This window comes from Lissotriton vulgaris, chromosome 6 (genome assembly GCF_964263255.1).
Source record: "Lissotriton vulgaris chromosome 6, aLisVul1.2, whole genome shotgun sequence".
In the NCBI taxonomy this organism is placed as follows: Eukaryota; Metazoa; Chordata; class Amphibia; order Caudata; family Salamandridae; genus Lissotriton; species Lissotriton vulgaris.
Window position 1 is genome coordinate 687098276 of NC_141694.1, and position 16939 is coordinate 687115214.

General features: G+C 44.7%; 1 protein-coding gene across 1 annotated transcript in view; it reads left to right on the top strand.

Annotated features, from left to right (window-relative positions):
• ASCC3 (activating signal cointegrator 1 complex subunit 3) overlaps window positions 1-16939 on the top strand; it is a 2217780-nt gene that overhangs the window by 1902174 nt on the left and 298667 nt on the right. The window lies entirely within an intron of this gene.

Sequence of the window (16939 nt, forward strand, 5' to 3'; positions counted from 1 at the left end):
TCCTAGGAGCTTGCTTGGACACAGTGGAATGCAAGGCATCCTTATCTCGAGAGAGACAACTCCGTCTGCAGGCGTTGGCCAAAAAACTGGCAAGAAGAAGGTCACTTTCAGTTCGCCTATTTGCATCACTTCTGGGGATGTGTTCTTCAGCCATCAACCTCATTCCATTGGCGCGTCTAAAGATGCGGCCACTGCAAGAGGAGCTAAACTGTCAATGGCATCAAGCGACAGGTTCGTTCGAGGACACCATCACAATCACCAACAGGATGGTGCATGCACTCCAATGGTGGTCTCAGATCAGCAATCTGGAACAGGGGCTCTCATTCTTGCAGAATCCTCCGGATTTTATTCTGACGACGGATGCGTCCATGGAGGGCTGGGGTGGTCATCTCCAGGACCTGCAAGTGCAGGGAAAATGGTCTCAGCAACACAAGAAATGCCACATCAACAGTCTAGAGTTGAAAGCCATTTGTCTGTCTCTTCAAGCGTTCCTCCCCAGGATAGTGGGATCCTCGGTTCTAGTCAGAACGGACAACACCACAAGCATGTTTTATATCAACAAGCAGGGAGGAACGAGATCGGCAACGTTATCCAAACAAGCCCAAGAGTTATGGAAATGGTTAACAGTTCACAACATAACTCTCAAAGTGGAGCACGTCAGAGGCCCCTACAACACCTTGGCAGACAAACTGAGCAGAACATTGTCAGATTGCCACGAGTGGGAACTGGACAACGGCCAGTTGAACTATGTGTTTCAGAGATGGGGCAAACCCAGGTTGGACCTATTTGCGACCCGACAGAACAGGAAATGCCGGTTCTACGCCAGCAGATATCCTCAACAGGGGTCAAGGGGGAATGCCTTTTCGATGCGATGGTCAGGGACCTATGCATACGCTTTTCCTCCGATCCCTCTGATTCCACGAGTGGTGCGCAAAATGAAAATGGAGAGTTGTCGCCTTCTCCTCATTGCTCCCAAGTGGCCTCGCCAGTACTGGTTTCAGGAACTCATGCTACTTTCACAGGAACCACCGATCAAACTGCGTGTAACTCCGAGGTTACTATCACGCAACGAGGGTCAGGTACTTCACCCAGATCCTCAATCGCTGAAATTGCACGCATGGCTCCTAACTTCCTAGAATTCGAACATCTTCAAATTCCTCAGGACTGCCGAGACATTTTAGAGAAGGCAAGAGCCCAGAGTACTTTAAAAACTTATCGTCTCAAGTGGAAGCGTTTTTGCGCATGGTGCATCTCTAGTGCTTTACACCCTATAGAGGCGCCGGCAGAAAAGATATTACCCTATTTATTGCATTTAGCGCAATCTGGCCTTTCTTTTTCATCAATAAAGGTCCACTTAGCGGCCTTGTCCAGGTACAGAAAGATGACTAACTCTGTCACTCTGCTCTTCATCGATAATCAAGCAATTTATGAGGGGTCTGTTCCGGGCTTATCCCCCAGTGAAGCCCTCACCACCGGAATGGGAGCTCAACACGGTTCTATCACAGCTGATGAAGCATCCGTTCGAGCCTATCCATAGAGCCGACCTAAAGTTCTTGACATGGAAGATTGCTTTATTACTGGCGCTAACTTCCGCAAGAAGAGTGGGAGAAATTCAAGCTTTCACTATAAAGGAGCCCTTTTTACATTTCTCCCAGGACTATGTCACTTTACGAACGAATCCAACGTTCATACCGAAAGTGCCTTCCCAGTTTCATCTAAATGAACCTGTCAAGCTGAAAGTTTTCTTTCCAAACCCGTCAACCCCGGCTGAAAAGACATTGCATTCTTTGGACATCAAACAATGCTTAAAATTCTATCTTCAGAGAACCAAGACTTTGAGAAAATCAGATCAACTGTTTGTAGCTTATGGCCAGACTACATTGGGGAAAGCGGTCACTAAAGCCACAATTTCAAGATGGATCGCATCCGCTATTCAATTCTGCCACGTCAAGGCTAATCGACCATTGACAAGATCTGTTCGATCTCACTCCACAAGAGCTGTAGCAGCGTCTGCGGCTTTGTTTGCAGGAGTGACGCTTGAGAACATTTGCCGTGCTGCGACATGGAAGAATGTCCACACGTTTACGAGACATTACTGCCTGCAATCAGCAAATCAGGATGATGCGGCAGTGGGCCAAGCTGTTTTACGTCACCTGTTTCCATAAGGAGTATGTTCAGGTACTGATGTTCACTTATTTCATATAAAGTACATGCAATTCAATAGATTGTTTTTAAATATGCAGACATATGCTAACATGTTGTGTATTTTTGTATGATGCTTAAGATTTCTTTCCAGAAAGAAAATGCATAATTTCAATGTTGAACTTGGACATGATTTATTAATAGATCAATATCTAGGCGTTTGTTGGTTGTTGACGATACATTCATGGGGGTGCACTGCAATAAGTCTCCCACCATCCGCAACCGACTTTGCCTGGCTTACTGCTTGCTATTCTGATTCAGGCATGTGAATCTATGAAAGATACCCCAATACTGGATAAGAAAACAAGTTACTTACCTGTAACTTCAGTTATCCAGTATTGGTATCGTTCATAGATTCACATGCACCCACCCTCCTCCCCGGCGGGTCAGTTCTCTAAGTTTGGGATACTTGTTCCCACTTGTGCTACGAAAATCTGAGGAGAGCTGGCTCTGCAGGGAAGGTTCTAGAGGGTGCTGTGAGCTGATTGGTTGGAGCAAAGACTTTGGGTCTTTTAGCATAATGAGGTAGATAGGCTACTATAATATAGGCCTCAGGCCTTTTTCTAGGGCCTACTACTGCAAAGAGCTTTTGGCACTGCTTTTTTATTTACTGTGGGACTCCCGCCTCGACGACGGGGAATGATTCAGGCATGTGAATCTATGAAAGATACCAATACTGGATAACTGAAGTTACAGGTAAGTAACTTGTTTTCTTCTCCTCGGTCAGCTTGGGATTGCGGTCCTTTAACACTGCATGCCTTTTGGGTCGTTACACCCACTCTCTGTGGGACACGGTGGCGTACGTGCTGCCCCAGTGTCCGGAGGAGGCCCAGACACGGCTCGCCCAGGCTCTTGCTGAGGTGTGGGCGCAGCACGGTATTTCATCCTATGTGGACTTGATACCACGGACTCGCTAGGCAGCACAATTTCCACGACGGTGACGATCCGTCGCCACGCCTGGCTGAGGCCTGCCAATTTTTTGGGGGATGTCCAGAACTTACTCATGGACATGCCCTTTGATGGCCGTCGCCTGTTTGGCGACAAAGCAGACAGTGCGATTGAGTGTTTTAAGGACTCCAGGGCTACGGCCAAGTCCTTGGGCCTGTCAGGCCAGCGCCAGCAAACTTCTGCTTTTTGTCCTTTTCGTGGGCAAGGAAGTGGCGCCCCCACATGTTCGTCCAGCCACAGGCCGCAGAACCAACCTCAGCGCGGTCGCGGTCATGGTGGCCTCTATGGCGGCGCAGGGGGACAGAGGCCAAGTCAGTCCACATCCGCTCCTGCAGCATGTTATGTTATGTTAGGTTGGTTTTATATAGCGCTCAGCTACTCCGAGGAGTGTCCCGGCGCTTTTAAGAAAAATTGAGAGCGGGCAGCAGGGGTGGACAGGCCGAACATAAGACTATTGGACAAAGAGCCAGGACTTTAGCTCCCTCCTGAAACCCAGAAGATTAGTGTTCAATCTCAGGGAGACAGGCAAAGAGTTCCAAAGCTTAGGAGCAAGATAGCGGAAGGAACGACCACCCATTCGGGCTCTTCTGACAGATGGAACATGTGCCAAGGCCAGAGAAGCTGACCTCAGAGTCCTCGAAGGCAGATAGAAAGCCAATCGGTTTCTGATGTATTTTGCTCCTGCGCCATGGAGAGCTTTAAAAGTCAGAGTGAGAGCCTTAAAGGCCACGCGTTTTTTGATGGGAAGCCAGTGAAGTTTTTTTATTATTGCCGTTGCGCTTGTTCTGCGATGAAAGCCAAAAATGGCTCTGTCAGCAGCATTCTGCACAACCTGCAGGCGAGAGTGGAGAACCTCCGGCAGGCCCAGGTAGAGCACGTAGGAGTAATCCAGGCGCGAGCCTATCAAAGCCTGAACAGTCACTTTCCGGTGGCAGAGAGAAAGCATCGGAAGAAATTTCCTAAGCATCTTAATGATGCCGAAACACTTGCCGACGATGCCCAAGATCTGGGGTTTAATCGTGAGGCCATCATCGATCTGCACTCCCAGATTCTTGGCCTTGGGGGAGGCAGCCGTGGGGGGAAACATGGCCGGCGGCCACCAAGATTGCCATCTGGGGTCAGAAGAACAGCCGAAAAACAGCAGCTCCGATTTATCGGAGTTGCATTTAAGGCTATGTTGTTCAAACCACTTGAAGACAGCCCCCAGACAGCCTCTGATCTGCCCGCCATCGAAGTCTGCACCCTTCTGACAGGTAAAGAGAAGCTGGGTGTCATCAGCGTAGGACACGATCTGGGCGCCGAAAGACTCCGCCAGGGGTGCCAAATAGATGTTAAACAAAGTAGGGCTCAAAACAAAGCCCTGGGGCACCCCTACCTCCAATGGCGGCATCTCGGCAGAGAAGGGGAGGGCCCAGACCGTTTGGCGGCGGCCAGCTAGGAAGGACTTAAACCAATTGAGCACCGCTCCCCGCAGCCCGATCTCCCTTAATATGAGAAGGAGACCGCCGTGGGGAACAGTGTCGAAGGCCGCCGACAAGTCCACCATTACCAACATGACCATGCCTCCTGCGTCCAGCACCTCTCTGATGGCATTGGTGACCTCCAATAATGCCGTCTCCGTACTCATATTGGCACGGAAACCCGACTGGGTATCATGCAAGATGTTATTCTGCATCTGCATCTGCCTCAAAGCCTTTCTAGTCCGAGCTATCTGAAAGAAACAGGTTAGTGTTAGATTACTTACCTTAGAATATCCCCAGGCGTCAGACTGGATTAGGAAAGTTTTCGTCAGCAGTGAGCACGCCACATTCGGTCCGGGTTATGCATACCGTTGGATCGAGATATAGGTTCTGACATTTGGAAGAAGACAACACTTTATTATTGGGGTGAAATTCGAGTGCTGAAGGATTAGTGAAGATTAGGCCCTGAGGAAGTTTTTTGGACAAAATTGCTCCAATACCGAAACACGCATGTCGGCTGTAGTGTTCACATTATTCAGAAGATTATATTGTTTGAATTATCTGGAAGTGGAAAGAACATTTGAACAAATCTTCGTGGCAAATTACAAATAAGAATAAAGCAAATGAATCACGGACTCAGATTGAAGGCTATTTAACTTTTCTTTTCTTTTGAATTTGTGTACGAAAAACTTTCATTGTATAAAATAGATTCACATATTGTATGCTCAGGGAATCCTAACCATAAACATAGTTATAAACTTACAAATATGTAGAAAATACAGTTTTCAAAACAATATGCAAGTCTTCTCAACAGGCCTAACAAAAATTATCACAGGCCACCCCAGGTTTTGTCAGAGTGGATGGCTAATCCCAAAACCCTTGCCTACTATTATAGTCTGTGAGAGTATGTGTGTCAAAATACCCGTCAATAGCCTGTAACACAATGTGCAAACGACCCACTTTGAAAAGCCTACTACCTTTAACAAATGTTTTCACAATTAATAGGCTAGACTAAGTGCCTGAGTCATAACTTTGTATAACCAGACCAGATCTATGGTATTGAACATTACGGTTTCCATTACATCAATCAGACCTACAGCTTGTCATCATAATCAACTCAGGCCTACTATTTTGAGTGAAAGCTTTTCCATAAGACAACCATCAGACACACAGGCATAAAATTAGAAAGGTATAAAAATTACAGTTGGCTAAGCAAAAAGAGAGCCTAAGAAGGATTCTCATAGAACCAACTTCCTATATCAATGGCTTATCATACGGGGTAAACAGCAGCAAAACCATTGCATACTACAGTAATCTGCGAGGTTCCATTTGACAAAATACCTATCCATAGCTATTAATATAAAACAATACCAATCCACACTTAGTAGTTTTATGACAGCTCTTTTTGTTGATCATATAAGGTCAGCGACATTTGCACTGTCTAGACAAACCTAATACTACATATACATTAGTGTAGCTGTGGCCATTCCACACTGCTCTCAAACACAAAAGTGCAGTCCGAAGTCTAAAGTTAGTGATGGAAGGAGAGGTCGCCTTGACTGCAGCACATTCCTCATGACTGCCCTTCTCCCTCCTGTGCTGTAAATTATCTAGTTATCTAAGGCATTTTAACACCATTAAAATGTTGCGTGTGTACCTGAAAGTTCAAGCTCGGGCACTCATACTGTTACTTACTCCTAGAAAAATGTTTTTGAAACCGTAAGATTTTTTTTAACCATCCGTTTTTCCATTAAGGAAAACTGATTGCATTAAAAAAATGTTTAAAACTGATGGCTCTATTTAAAAGCAATCACATTCCTTGTGGTCTTTTAACGCCGCATGGCATCATCGTGTGATGTCAGAGAATCGTAGTGGGTTCTAATTTGGGAATTATCTCAGTAATATATATGAGGTGGGTCAAATTGTGACCTGTTACTATGCAGTATTTTGTAAACCGACCTTAGCACATATGGTGGTATGCAAAATATGGTGTGCAAATTGAAGCCACTTTTACCAAAGGCATTCTTTCCATATAAGGCTCTGAGATCCGTTGCTATTCACAGACTGTAATTATAAAGTTTTACTACAGCCTAAAAGGATCAAAACAGTAGTAAATGTACTCAAGCTCATAGCTGAAGGATGTTCAGTACCCCACATTGCCCACAACTATTACTGCTACACACTCTCACAGAAAATAATGGCGGTAGGGACTGAAAATGAAAACCCCATTGGAAATAATGCTAAATTAAATTATTTAAACAAATTAAACCTTTACTAAATATGTAGTGTGTTTAATTTAATATTTAAAAATCTACAAATAGAAATTAATTTCTTTTAAAATGCTAATTAGCTTTTTTAATTGAAACATTGTAACATCATGTTTTCATTAAAATGTAATTAAATACTTTTAACTAATTCTATACATCACTTTTAAGCATTTTGAATACATAACCATTATATTTTGTTTACTTTAAGTGGCAGTTTTTTAATATCTTCAGGAAAATATTTTTTATTGAATTTAATATATTAAAAAATGATTACATTTTAAATTGCAATTAAGTTAATAGTGGTGTAACATTTTCTATTTTGTTCTACATTTAAGATAAATATTTTAAAGTGATTTACATTAATAAATAACAAAAACATTTTTTAACTAGTACTTTTTCAAGTTCAATACTTTTGAAAAAATATCCCTATACTTTAGCACAGCGATATCTCCTAAATCGCATTTACCCTCCTCTGCAGCCCATATGTCGGAATTGTGCCAAAAATAATCCTGATTTCTTTTTGCTTGACATGGGGATGAGATAAATTGAGCCACACTATAGATATAAGAAAACTGTAGATATGCATTCAGTTGAGAACTGTTCATGCCATATAGTTTCTAAAAGTTAATAAGCATGTTAAATAGTTAAATGATAATTTTTTATTTTATTTTATTAGTCCTCATTCTCCTTGAAAAGAAGCAGAGAAAAAACAGAGATCTCTGGTTTGTATCAAGGGTGGTATGCTTTACACAAAACCCCTCCTTACGCGGATTGCTCTGACCAAAAAGGTCGCCTGCACAACCCACCGAGCAGTGACGTGACAGAGTAAAGAGGCATAACAATAGGACTGTATTAGCTTCTAAGGCTTCTAGCCAGTTGACGCATGGAGACCAGAATGTGTTCCTTTTGTTTGCTGATGCCCTGTTCAGCCTAGATGCGTGTTTTACAGATTTAACCCAGTCTGCCCTAGTCGGAGACAGATTCCTTATCCAATTTTTACAAATCTCTCTTCGTGCAAGGAGCATCAAGTAAAAGCCTAACTTTCTTGCATCCGTTGCTATAGACTCATATTCTGCCGGGACCCCAAAGAAAACAAAGGCTATGCTCACCTGAAGTGCCACACCGAGAATAGTGGACATACAGTTACTCACGTCTGCCCAGAAACATTGGATCTCTGGACAGTCCAATAACATATGTATGTTATCCACCTTTTCTTGGCTGCATTTTGGACACCTCTGTGTTTCACCCTTCCCCAATTTAGATAGCTTATGGGGTGTCCAACATCTTCTAACTGCATCCCCGTCAAGCTCTTTGCCCAACGGTCATTTAGTAATCTGAAATCGCTGTCCAAAAGGTCCACCAGAAGCCAGTACCACTTGGCCACCTCCTTTTTTCTTGGCACTTTTTTTGGCCAGCCTAAACTCCAGCTTATTTGAGCAGCCTGCACCTGCCATCGCAGCTTGGTACCAGCTTTTCATTTGGAGATATTTGAACCTCGATAGCTGGTTGTTAGTTATCTCCGACCACTTGTCCCAAGGACCATGCTTGCTATCTTCAACCAGTTCTTCCCATCTCATTACCCCAGCCTCCATCAGAGTAACAGCCAGGCTATCCTTAGTCCACTTCGGGGAGCCCGGTGCATCCCAAATTGGAGCCAGCCCGCTATGGTAAGTACGTTTTATCTCCTTTCTAACCTTATACCATGTGCCAGCTAGGCATTGTAGAGTCTTAAGACTCACTTTTTTGAAGTATTTTAGGTCTCCATATTTGTACATAAAACCTTGCTCTTCCCCCACTCACCACTAATAACATCACCTTTAACATTTTACCAATGTCTGAGCCATCCGGTTCATTCAATAGCATCTTTCTGTAATAGCATCTTCCTGTTCCTTAGCAGGAAAGCCCAGGCACAATAAGACAGATCTGGTAAACACAGTCCCCCCTTAACCTTCTTCCTTTAAAACTTTTTCCCTGCAATCCGTGAACCCTTTGATGCCCCAATAAAACTACTTATCTTGGCCTGCATTTTTTCAACCCCTCTTCTTTAAAATTCAGAGGAATGTTCTGGAATAAAAAAGAAAATTTTGGGAGGATCGACATTTTAATAAGGTTCACTCTTCCAATAATTGTCAGTGGTAAATGTGACCAGCTTAACAATAGTTTTTCCAAACATCCTTGCTAACCCTTTGGAAGTTTACGTCTGCTATTTTTTCAATACTTGGAGTGAACCTAATGCCTAAGTATCTCCTCTCTCTTTTGATGTTCTCTTGGTCTGTTTCTAAATTCCAGGCCATTATCTCTGTTTTTTGCTCAATCACTTCATAGCCCGAGATACGCCCAAATTGGGCGGTTAAATCAAATATCAGTGGAACCGAGATGAACCAATCCGAGGTGTATACCATTAAATCGTCTGTGTATAGGGCCCCTTTTTTCTCCCAGCACCATACCTGAAAGTGGGTATTCCAGCTTCTTTTCTGATTTTCACTGCTAAGGGTTCGATGTGTAGGTTTAAGAGGAGCGTGGACAGAGGACACCCTTGTCTAGTTCCCCTTTTAATACTGAAATGCCTAGAAAGGTTTCCATCTAACAGAACTCTAGCTATTGGTTTTCGATATATCATTTCTATGGTCCTACAAAATATTTCACCAAAATTACACAACTTTAATATTCCCTGGATATAGGGCCAATTCACCCTGTCAAAGGCCTTTGTGGCATCCAAAGTGACAATTGCAAGAGGAGCTTTGTAGACAGTGGCTATATCAATTGCTCCAATTAAGTTATATGTTCATTCATGAATCCCCCTCCCCCTGACAAAGCCTTTCTGATCCTCATGCAAGAGATTACCCACCACCCAATTTAACCTGTCTGCTAAAGTTTTTTGGAAGATTTTATAATCTCAATTTAATAGTGAGATAGGCCTGTAGGAGTCACAGGCGGTTTTTCTAGTTTGGGAGTCAGCGTCACTGTGGCCTCATGCCAAGATGCTGGCATTTCAAACAGTTTCTCAAAAAATGAAATGATAAAATCTTACACCTTTTTACAAAATAAATTGGGAGAACAAGTTCTCCTTGAGAAGTAGTGGTATGGTTGATGTTTGGCATAATTGTTAATTTATTTGTAAACATATTACTAGACATAATTTATGATTAAATAAGAAAGTTAGCTAGATGATATCTTTAAAGGAAAGGATCTACGTAAAATAATTTAGAATTCTGGTTCTCGACTACACTTTTTTCCAGTGATGAATTACTTTATTAATTGATAAATATCTTTTGTTTTCAATAGTATTTGACCATTTTTATTGAGTATGTGCTTAATGAATAGTCTTCTCTCTGGCGTTAGCCCTGTCTGCTGATAACATGAACATGCTGCTGATAAATAAACCTCCCATGATAGAGATATAAAGGCATAGAGAAAATAAGGATCACATTTTTTAAAACTCCAGGTATGGGAATCGGGTTCTCTGTTAGGCTGTAGAGCAAAGGCTTCCACCAGTACAGAAGACGAAACTACGTATACACTGTCTCAACATATGATCAATAATGTCTAGAATACTTTATATGTATTTTGGCAAAAGCAGCTAAGAGCGTATAATCCTCTGTACCTTAATGTTGATGATGCTGTTCAGCCTCTGGGTAGTGTATACTAAAAGGGGTACCCAACATATAATGGGAAATTGTCTTTTTTTATACTGAAGCAGTTTTCCTTTTAAGTGAATGTTTATGTTTTTGCTGCTGGATTTATAGCAAATAGAGTATTATGTGGGTAGGGTGTTGACCACAAGTTCATTGCACGCTACAAAGAAAGGACATAACTTTAAGTGGATATTGTATTTTGCTTTAAGTTGGGTTAATACCTTGTCCACCCACCAGCACTTAAACCACTCCACAATTAGTTACCTTATTATTTAATATCCAACCAACAACACAATAATAAAAGGGAAACATTCGAACTTACAGAAGATAAAATAGCTTGACTGTTCTGCTATAATGCGTTATACATTTCAGTGTATTATTTGCAGATTAATATAATGCGAAATAGGACCTATAATTGGGGTGCTCTACATGATAACGGATTATTTAAATGAGTTTTATCAATTACTTAGAAAGATAGATCTCACTCAAAATCAAATGGTAGGTGCCCTCAGAGAAAGATTGCTGGAGCAGTCAAATTCTGAATGCTGTATGTGTAAACAAAAATGGCCTCCGCCAGTGTGGATCAGCTTGGTTGATGGTTCCTAGATTTTTTGTCTTTCTGGTGGTAGTGGGGAGGAGTGAATAAATTGATAACAATGTCCGGGACTAGGATTAGCCATATGTTTAGTCTGCTGTTGGCTGATTATTAGGTACTTACCGCCTGGAACCCCCGCTGATCCTACTAGGAAATACCATTCTCCTTTGAGTAGGGCATGTTTTGATCGTGGCATAGAATCATCTGAGCACTGTCCCCCAGCTACCTCACCTCAGACATCCCAATTATTACTATGGATGAGTGAGTGCATAAGAGCACTTGAAAGATATGGTGGGAGGGAGTTCACAGAGGTATTTGACAAGACAGTCGTCAACTGTGGGAGGAAGATATCACAGCCAGATGATGTCAGCAATGTCCCCAGGACAGCTTTACCTTGCCTTCAAGTTAGTTATAAACAAGAGCCCCATTTATTAAACACTTTTGCTAAACACTTGAATTAGAAAGGGATATTGCAACTGTAAATTTAGCCCATTACTTTCGAGATTTGATACACAATCTTAAGTGTATTTCTTTCTGAGATCATATTTACTTGAATAGAAAGCGAGCCCCTTGGTCATGTATAAAAACCCATCAGCAGAACAGGGTGCCGCTCGCAGCGGTTTTGGAGCAATTTGGGAGCAGTCCTACCGGGGAGGAAAGGAGCAGAGCGAGACTCCATTGACCAGGAGCCCCGCAGCCACTGTCAACGTGCTCCCCCCCCTGACGCTGCATAGCCTATATTATTGGGAACGCCCCCCCGCTCCGCGGTACACGCGCCGGGCGAAGCCCGGGCCAAGGGTGGGCCCCTTTGAGCCCGTTCGAGGCCGGAGCAGGCTGGGCTGTGCTTTCCCTCTGACCCTTACCCTCTGACATCGCCACCAGGACACTGGGCCCCCTGACTTCCAACGGTAAGACCAAATTTTTGAGAAAAAAAAAAATCGGTGGAACTTGTCAACCTGAGCAGAGGGCCTTCTTTATAGCCATGGCCAGTGGCATTGTAAAGGAAAGGAAAGGGCCGAAAGGGGGGAGAATGTTAGGAACACTGGATTATTTTATTACAAAAGCCTCTAACGTGATTGCCCAAGAGATAGAGGTAACAGAACAACTGCTATCACTTGTCCAGGGGCAGCGAGGTGCCCAATGGAGGTTGGTCACTTGCGGGATTCCCTTTCGCCCCAGGCCAGTAATGACGTCGTTAATAACGATCCGCCGCTGTTGGGTAACGCTATCTTGACCACAGCGGGGGACTCTGTGTCTGAAAACAACCTATTGGACCAGCCAGCTTGCCAAACAACGAGGTCCAAGACTGCCCCCCTTAAGCCCAGAAAGGAGCCACCAAATGACAAACAAGGTCCTAAAAACAAGAAGAAGGCAGGGGGCAAACAAAAAGTAAATCGTTCCATTGGAGCACGCCCAACAAAACCGGTTCAAGAGGGACTTAAACTTGCAGATCAAAATGCGGAGGCAAAGACGGAGTCTGTGACAACTTTAGTGACTCTGAATATCCCTGATACCTCTGAGGTCCCTGTGGTTACCTTGAACAGTGCCTTTTGGGAGAAAGTGGGGACTATTATTGCTGATTGCCTAATGCCTTTAATGAATAGAATGTCAACTATTGAAGCAAATTTATCAACTATCACTAATGCTTTAGACCAGATTCCTGGGGTTTCAACAAGCTCCAAGAACACTGATACTGGGCACTCCCCCCCAACCACTCCTGATGTTAACCCCAGAAGTGCTGCAAGGCCCCTATCCGACCTGCAAAGGGCTCAGGAGGCCGGGAGCTCGCTACCAGCCAAATCCGGGTCTGCTACGTGCCGGAGGGACCGGGGGATAGGAGCCTATCACCAGCTAAAATGGGACTGACTATGAATAAGACAGATAGGCAAGCCCAAAGAAATGACAAACCTAGACACACCCAGGAAGTTGCCCTAAATTCCCAAAGTACTCCAAAAATATCATGCACGTGAATTGACCTACCCCTGGAATGTAGCCCTCTTGTTGTAGTTCTAGCTGGGGTGCCACCGGTGGTGAATGCTATTGAAGAGTCACACATCTCCTTAAAGAATAAAGTTACTGGTTGGCTCAATAAAAACAGACAACTACCGCCGAACGTCAAAAGTGAGATCTTGCTTGTTTGTAGGGTAGCATGGGTGGGCCACAGAATCAAGGGCGACTGTATCATAATTAATTTTAGGGATACACGGGCAGTGTTTCATATATGCTATTGGACACAACCCACATCTGCATCAGCAATTCAGTCTCTTCCCCTCTCGTATTTTTATCCCCCGGTTATAGCACCAGATCCAGTATGGAATTCAGTAGGCCCCCGGGCAAGGATTGGTCCCAGTCAGGAAAGCCTAGACAATCCCAGACAACTGAGGCTCTCTCCCTACGCAATAGATTCAGCTGCTTAGATAAGGTGGACTGGCTAAGACCAATTCAACCAGACAATAATATAAGGGGCCCAACTGAGGCAGAGTCCGAGGTTGAGCCGGAAGATGGGGTCGATCGAGGCAGATAGTCACAGGAAGAAATAGGGGACAGCAAGGGAGGAAGTTGTGAGGCGGTCATCCCGACCTTAGCTGTTGCTAGTAATTGTGCACACTCTAGGGAGCCTGTGGTTGACCCTTTTGGGGAGGGCAAATCTCTATCGAATCCTGTGGATGAAATAGGTCCTCTGGAGGTGATTAATGTTGAGCATAATAAGAGGGGAGCCTCGGGCCCCAAACCCGATAAAAATAATAAAAATATTATCCTGGAAACTGGCAGGATTATCTAGCAAACTTTCCTGTCCAGAATGGGGATCCTTTGTAGATGAAAACGAGGTGTACCTGTTTCAGGAGACCTGGGCGAGAACGGAGGAACTTAGGGTGGGCTTCGCCTCTTTCTTTGTCCCGGCAGTCTGGGGAGGGAGGGGACGTCCCACGGGAGGCCTCACAATATGGGTGGGAGCCCACCTGGGCTGTAGGGCCTCAGTACTCAGCACTCACTCTCGAGATATACAATGTGTAGTTCTTACCTGGCCAAATGCCTATAATTTAGCATTGATTAACGTCTATTCACGTCCCACTAGCATAGACAGAGAGTCCAGCACTATTAATGATCTCTCTTCCTTCATAGCATCCATCTCAAAGGATTTCCATATAGTGGTAGGGGCGATCTGAATTGCCATTACGAGCCTTTAGAGGGCCTCAATGAAGGCGCCTTAATGGCTGAGGACGACCACTGGTCAATACCCATGACCCAAGCACCGTTTGCTAGGGCATGGTCGCCATTAGCCGCACAGGTTACGGCCTTTACTATCACTCATTCATTACGTGCTTGTAACGGCCGTACCCCCTCGGATATCCCAGCCAAATGCACATGTAACAAACCGGGACAAACGTCACATCTTGACTATATCTTACTGCAAACTAGGCTCTGGCCGATGGTAATTGACTTCTCTGTGTTGCCTAGATTGGATTGTGATCATAATGCCCAAACTCTAGAAATGGTCTTGCCTAAATTTGGGAGGAGTGGAGGCACTACGACAGGTGATGGTGCTAATAACAATCTCAGCCTGACAAATAATAGGAGTAGAGTTAGATGGTCTAGTCTGAAGGAAAATCCAGAACAGTTAGCGAAACTGTACAATCTGGCACTTCCAGTACTGTCTGAGGTTGCTGCCCTCGTTGATTTACCTCCCACTGAGGATTCCCTATCACAACTAAGGGAACTCCATGGGGACCTGGTTACTAGCCTGGCTGAGGTACTGAATCCCAAGGTGTCTAAAACAGGCAAGAGGGTCCCCTGCTCTTCCTGGTACAACAAGGCATGCAGGAAGGCCAAGTCCGAGCTGGTGCTGGCCCTCAAAGATAATAGTAGAATGGTAATAAAAGAAAGGAGGCTTGCTATAAAAGACTAATTAGGAGCGCAAAGGTAGAGTGGGACCAGGAAAAGTGGACCAGTCTAACTTCCGCTTTAGAAAATAAAGTCTATAAAATATTTTGGTCCATAATCAACACTGGCACAGGACAACCGAACGTAGCAGTAGAGCCCAACCTAGCGCCACAGGTATGGGAGGGCCATTTCCGGGCTCTATATTCAAGTTTGGTTCCCTCTGATGAACATACTAACCTATTCACCCTAGGCACACATATTATTCAGCCAGAGGAGTGCGAGGTCACGGTGGCCGAGGTGTGCAGTGCAATTAACAAACTGGCCGCAAATAAAGCACCCGGCCTGGACAAACTCCTGGGTGACCTCTTTAAGCACTTACCAGAAGTATGGGGTTCTTATCTCAGGATAATATTTAAAGCAATCTTGAGAGGCATGGCTCTCCCCAGTACATGGCTGGGAGCAGAGATAGTTCCTATCTTTAAAAAGGGCTCACCTCTGCTCCCATCCAATTTCAGACCTATAAGTCTCATCGACGCCCCCCAGAAGATCTTTGCAAGACTTATTCTCGAACGGCTACAGGACTGGATGGAGGAGTCTGTGATACTCAGCCCTTATCAGGCAGGGTTCAGAAAGAACACCTCCACCGTGGACCAAATTTTCCGATTAATGCTCTTTCACTGAAAAACGGTGTGTATAGAGGGGGGCAGCCTCTATATGGTGTTCGTAGACCTCCGCTCTGCCTTCGATCTCGTACGCAGGGGTAAACTCTGGAGTGTCCTACTCGAGCTGGGTGTCCCCACCCATCTCCTTTCAGTCCTGGTGAGGCTACACAAGGCTAATTTCGCTCAAGACAGATGTGGGAGGATTGGCGAACTGTCATCGAGATTCCCCGTTGACAGGGGGGTAAGGCAGGGTTGTGTGCTTGCACCGACCCTGTTCTGCCTCTATGTCAACGGGGTAATCGGCCACTTAAACGGTGTCCAGATTAATGATGCACCCAAGCTGGCAGGGAATAGGGTGCCAGCGATAATGTTCGCCGACGACACCCTATTGCTCTCCAGAACCCCAATGGGCATACAGCGAACACTGGATGGGTTTGTAGAATTTTGTACTACTCGGGGTTTGGAGATCAACTCAATTAAAACAAAATTTATGATCTTCAACCCACCTAGAACAACAAGAACTAATCCTATTCTAGGCAATACAAGATTGGAAAGGGTAGCCACTTTTGTTTACCTAGGGGTCATGATTAATGATAGCAGGTCGTGGGGCCCACAGCAAACAAAATTCCAATTAAAACTCGCTCAACTATCGGGCGGGATCTTTAGACAATCCAACCTGTCAATGATCAAACCTCTTGAACCACCTCTGGAGGTCTACAAATCACAAGCCAGGGGCGCAAGTTTTTATGGCGGAGAGCTATGGGGACATTGCAATCAAACCTAAATCACCAGGGTGGAGAACAATTTTCTGTGGCAATTGGTGGCCCTTCCTCCTAGTACCCCGTTGCTCCCACTAAGACTTGATTTGGGGATCACGCCAATCGCCGAGGAGTTAGCCTTTAAACCAGTAAGATATTGGCGCCGGCTATGGGCCACGCCGGAGCTGACCAATTACAGGCAGGAGCTTAGAGAAATACCCAACTCTACGAGCACATCCAAATTTTCGTGGCTCACTTACATCTGAAAGAGACACGTTAGTAATAGATTCCTTACCTTAGAATATCCCCAGGCGTCAGACTGGATCCGGAAATTTTTGCGTAGCAATACCCCTGCGCGTCGGTAGGCGTTGTCTGCGGCTCCGCGTCCGTCGTCGGCGTCGTTAGCGCCGGAATGACGTCGTCGGAGTACTTAGACGCCGCCCATGCGCGCTGACGTCAGTTCTTCTTTTTTCCGCGCCAGCTAGCGCAGATCCGGAGAAGCTCTACCCCCAGTCAATTTTTGACTGAAC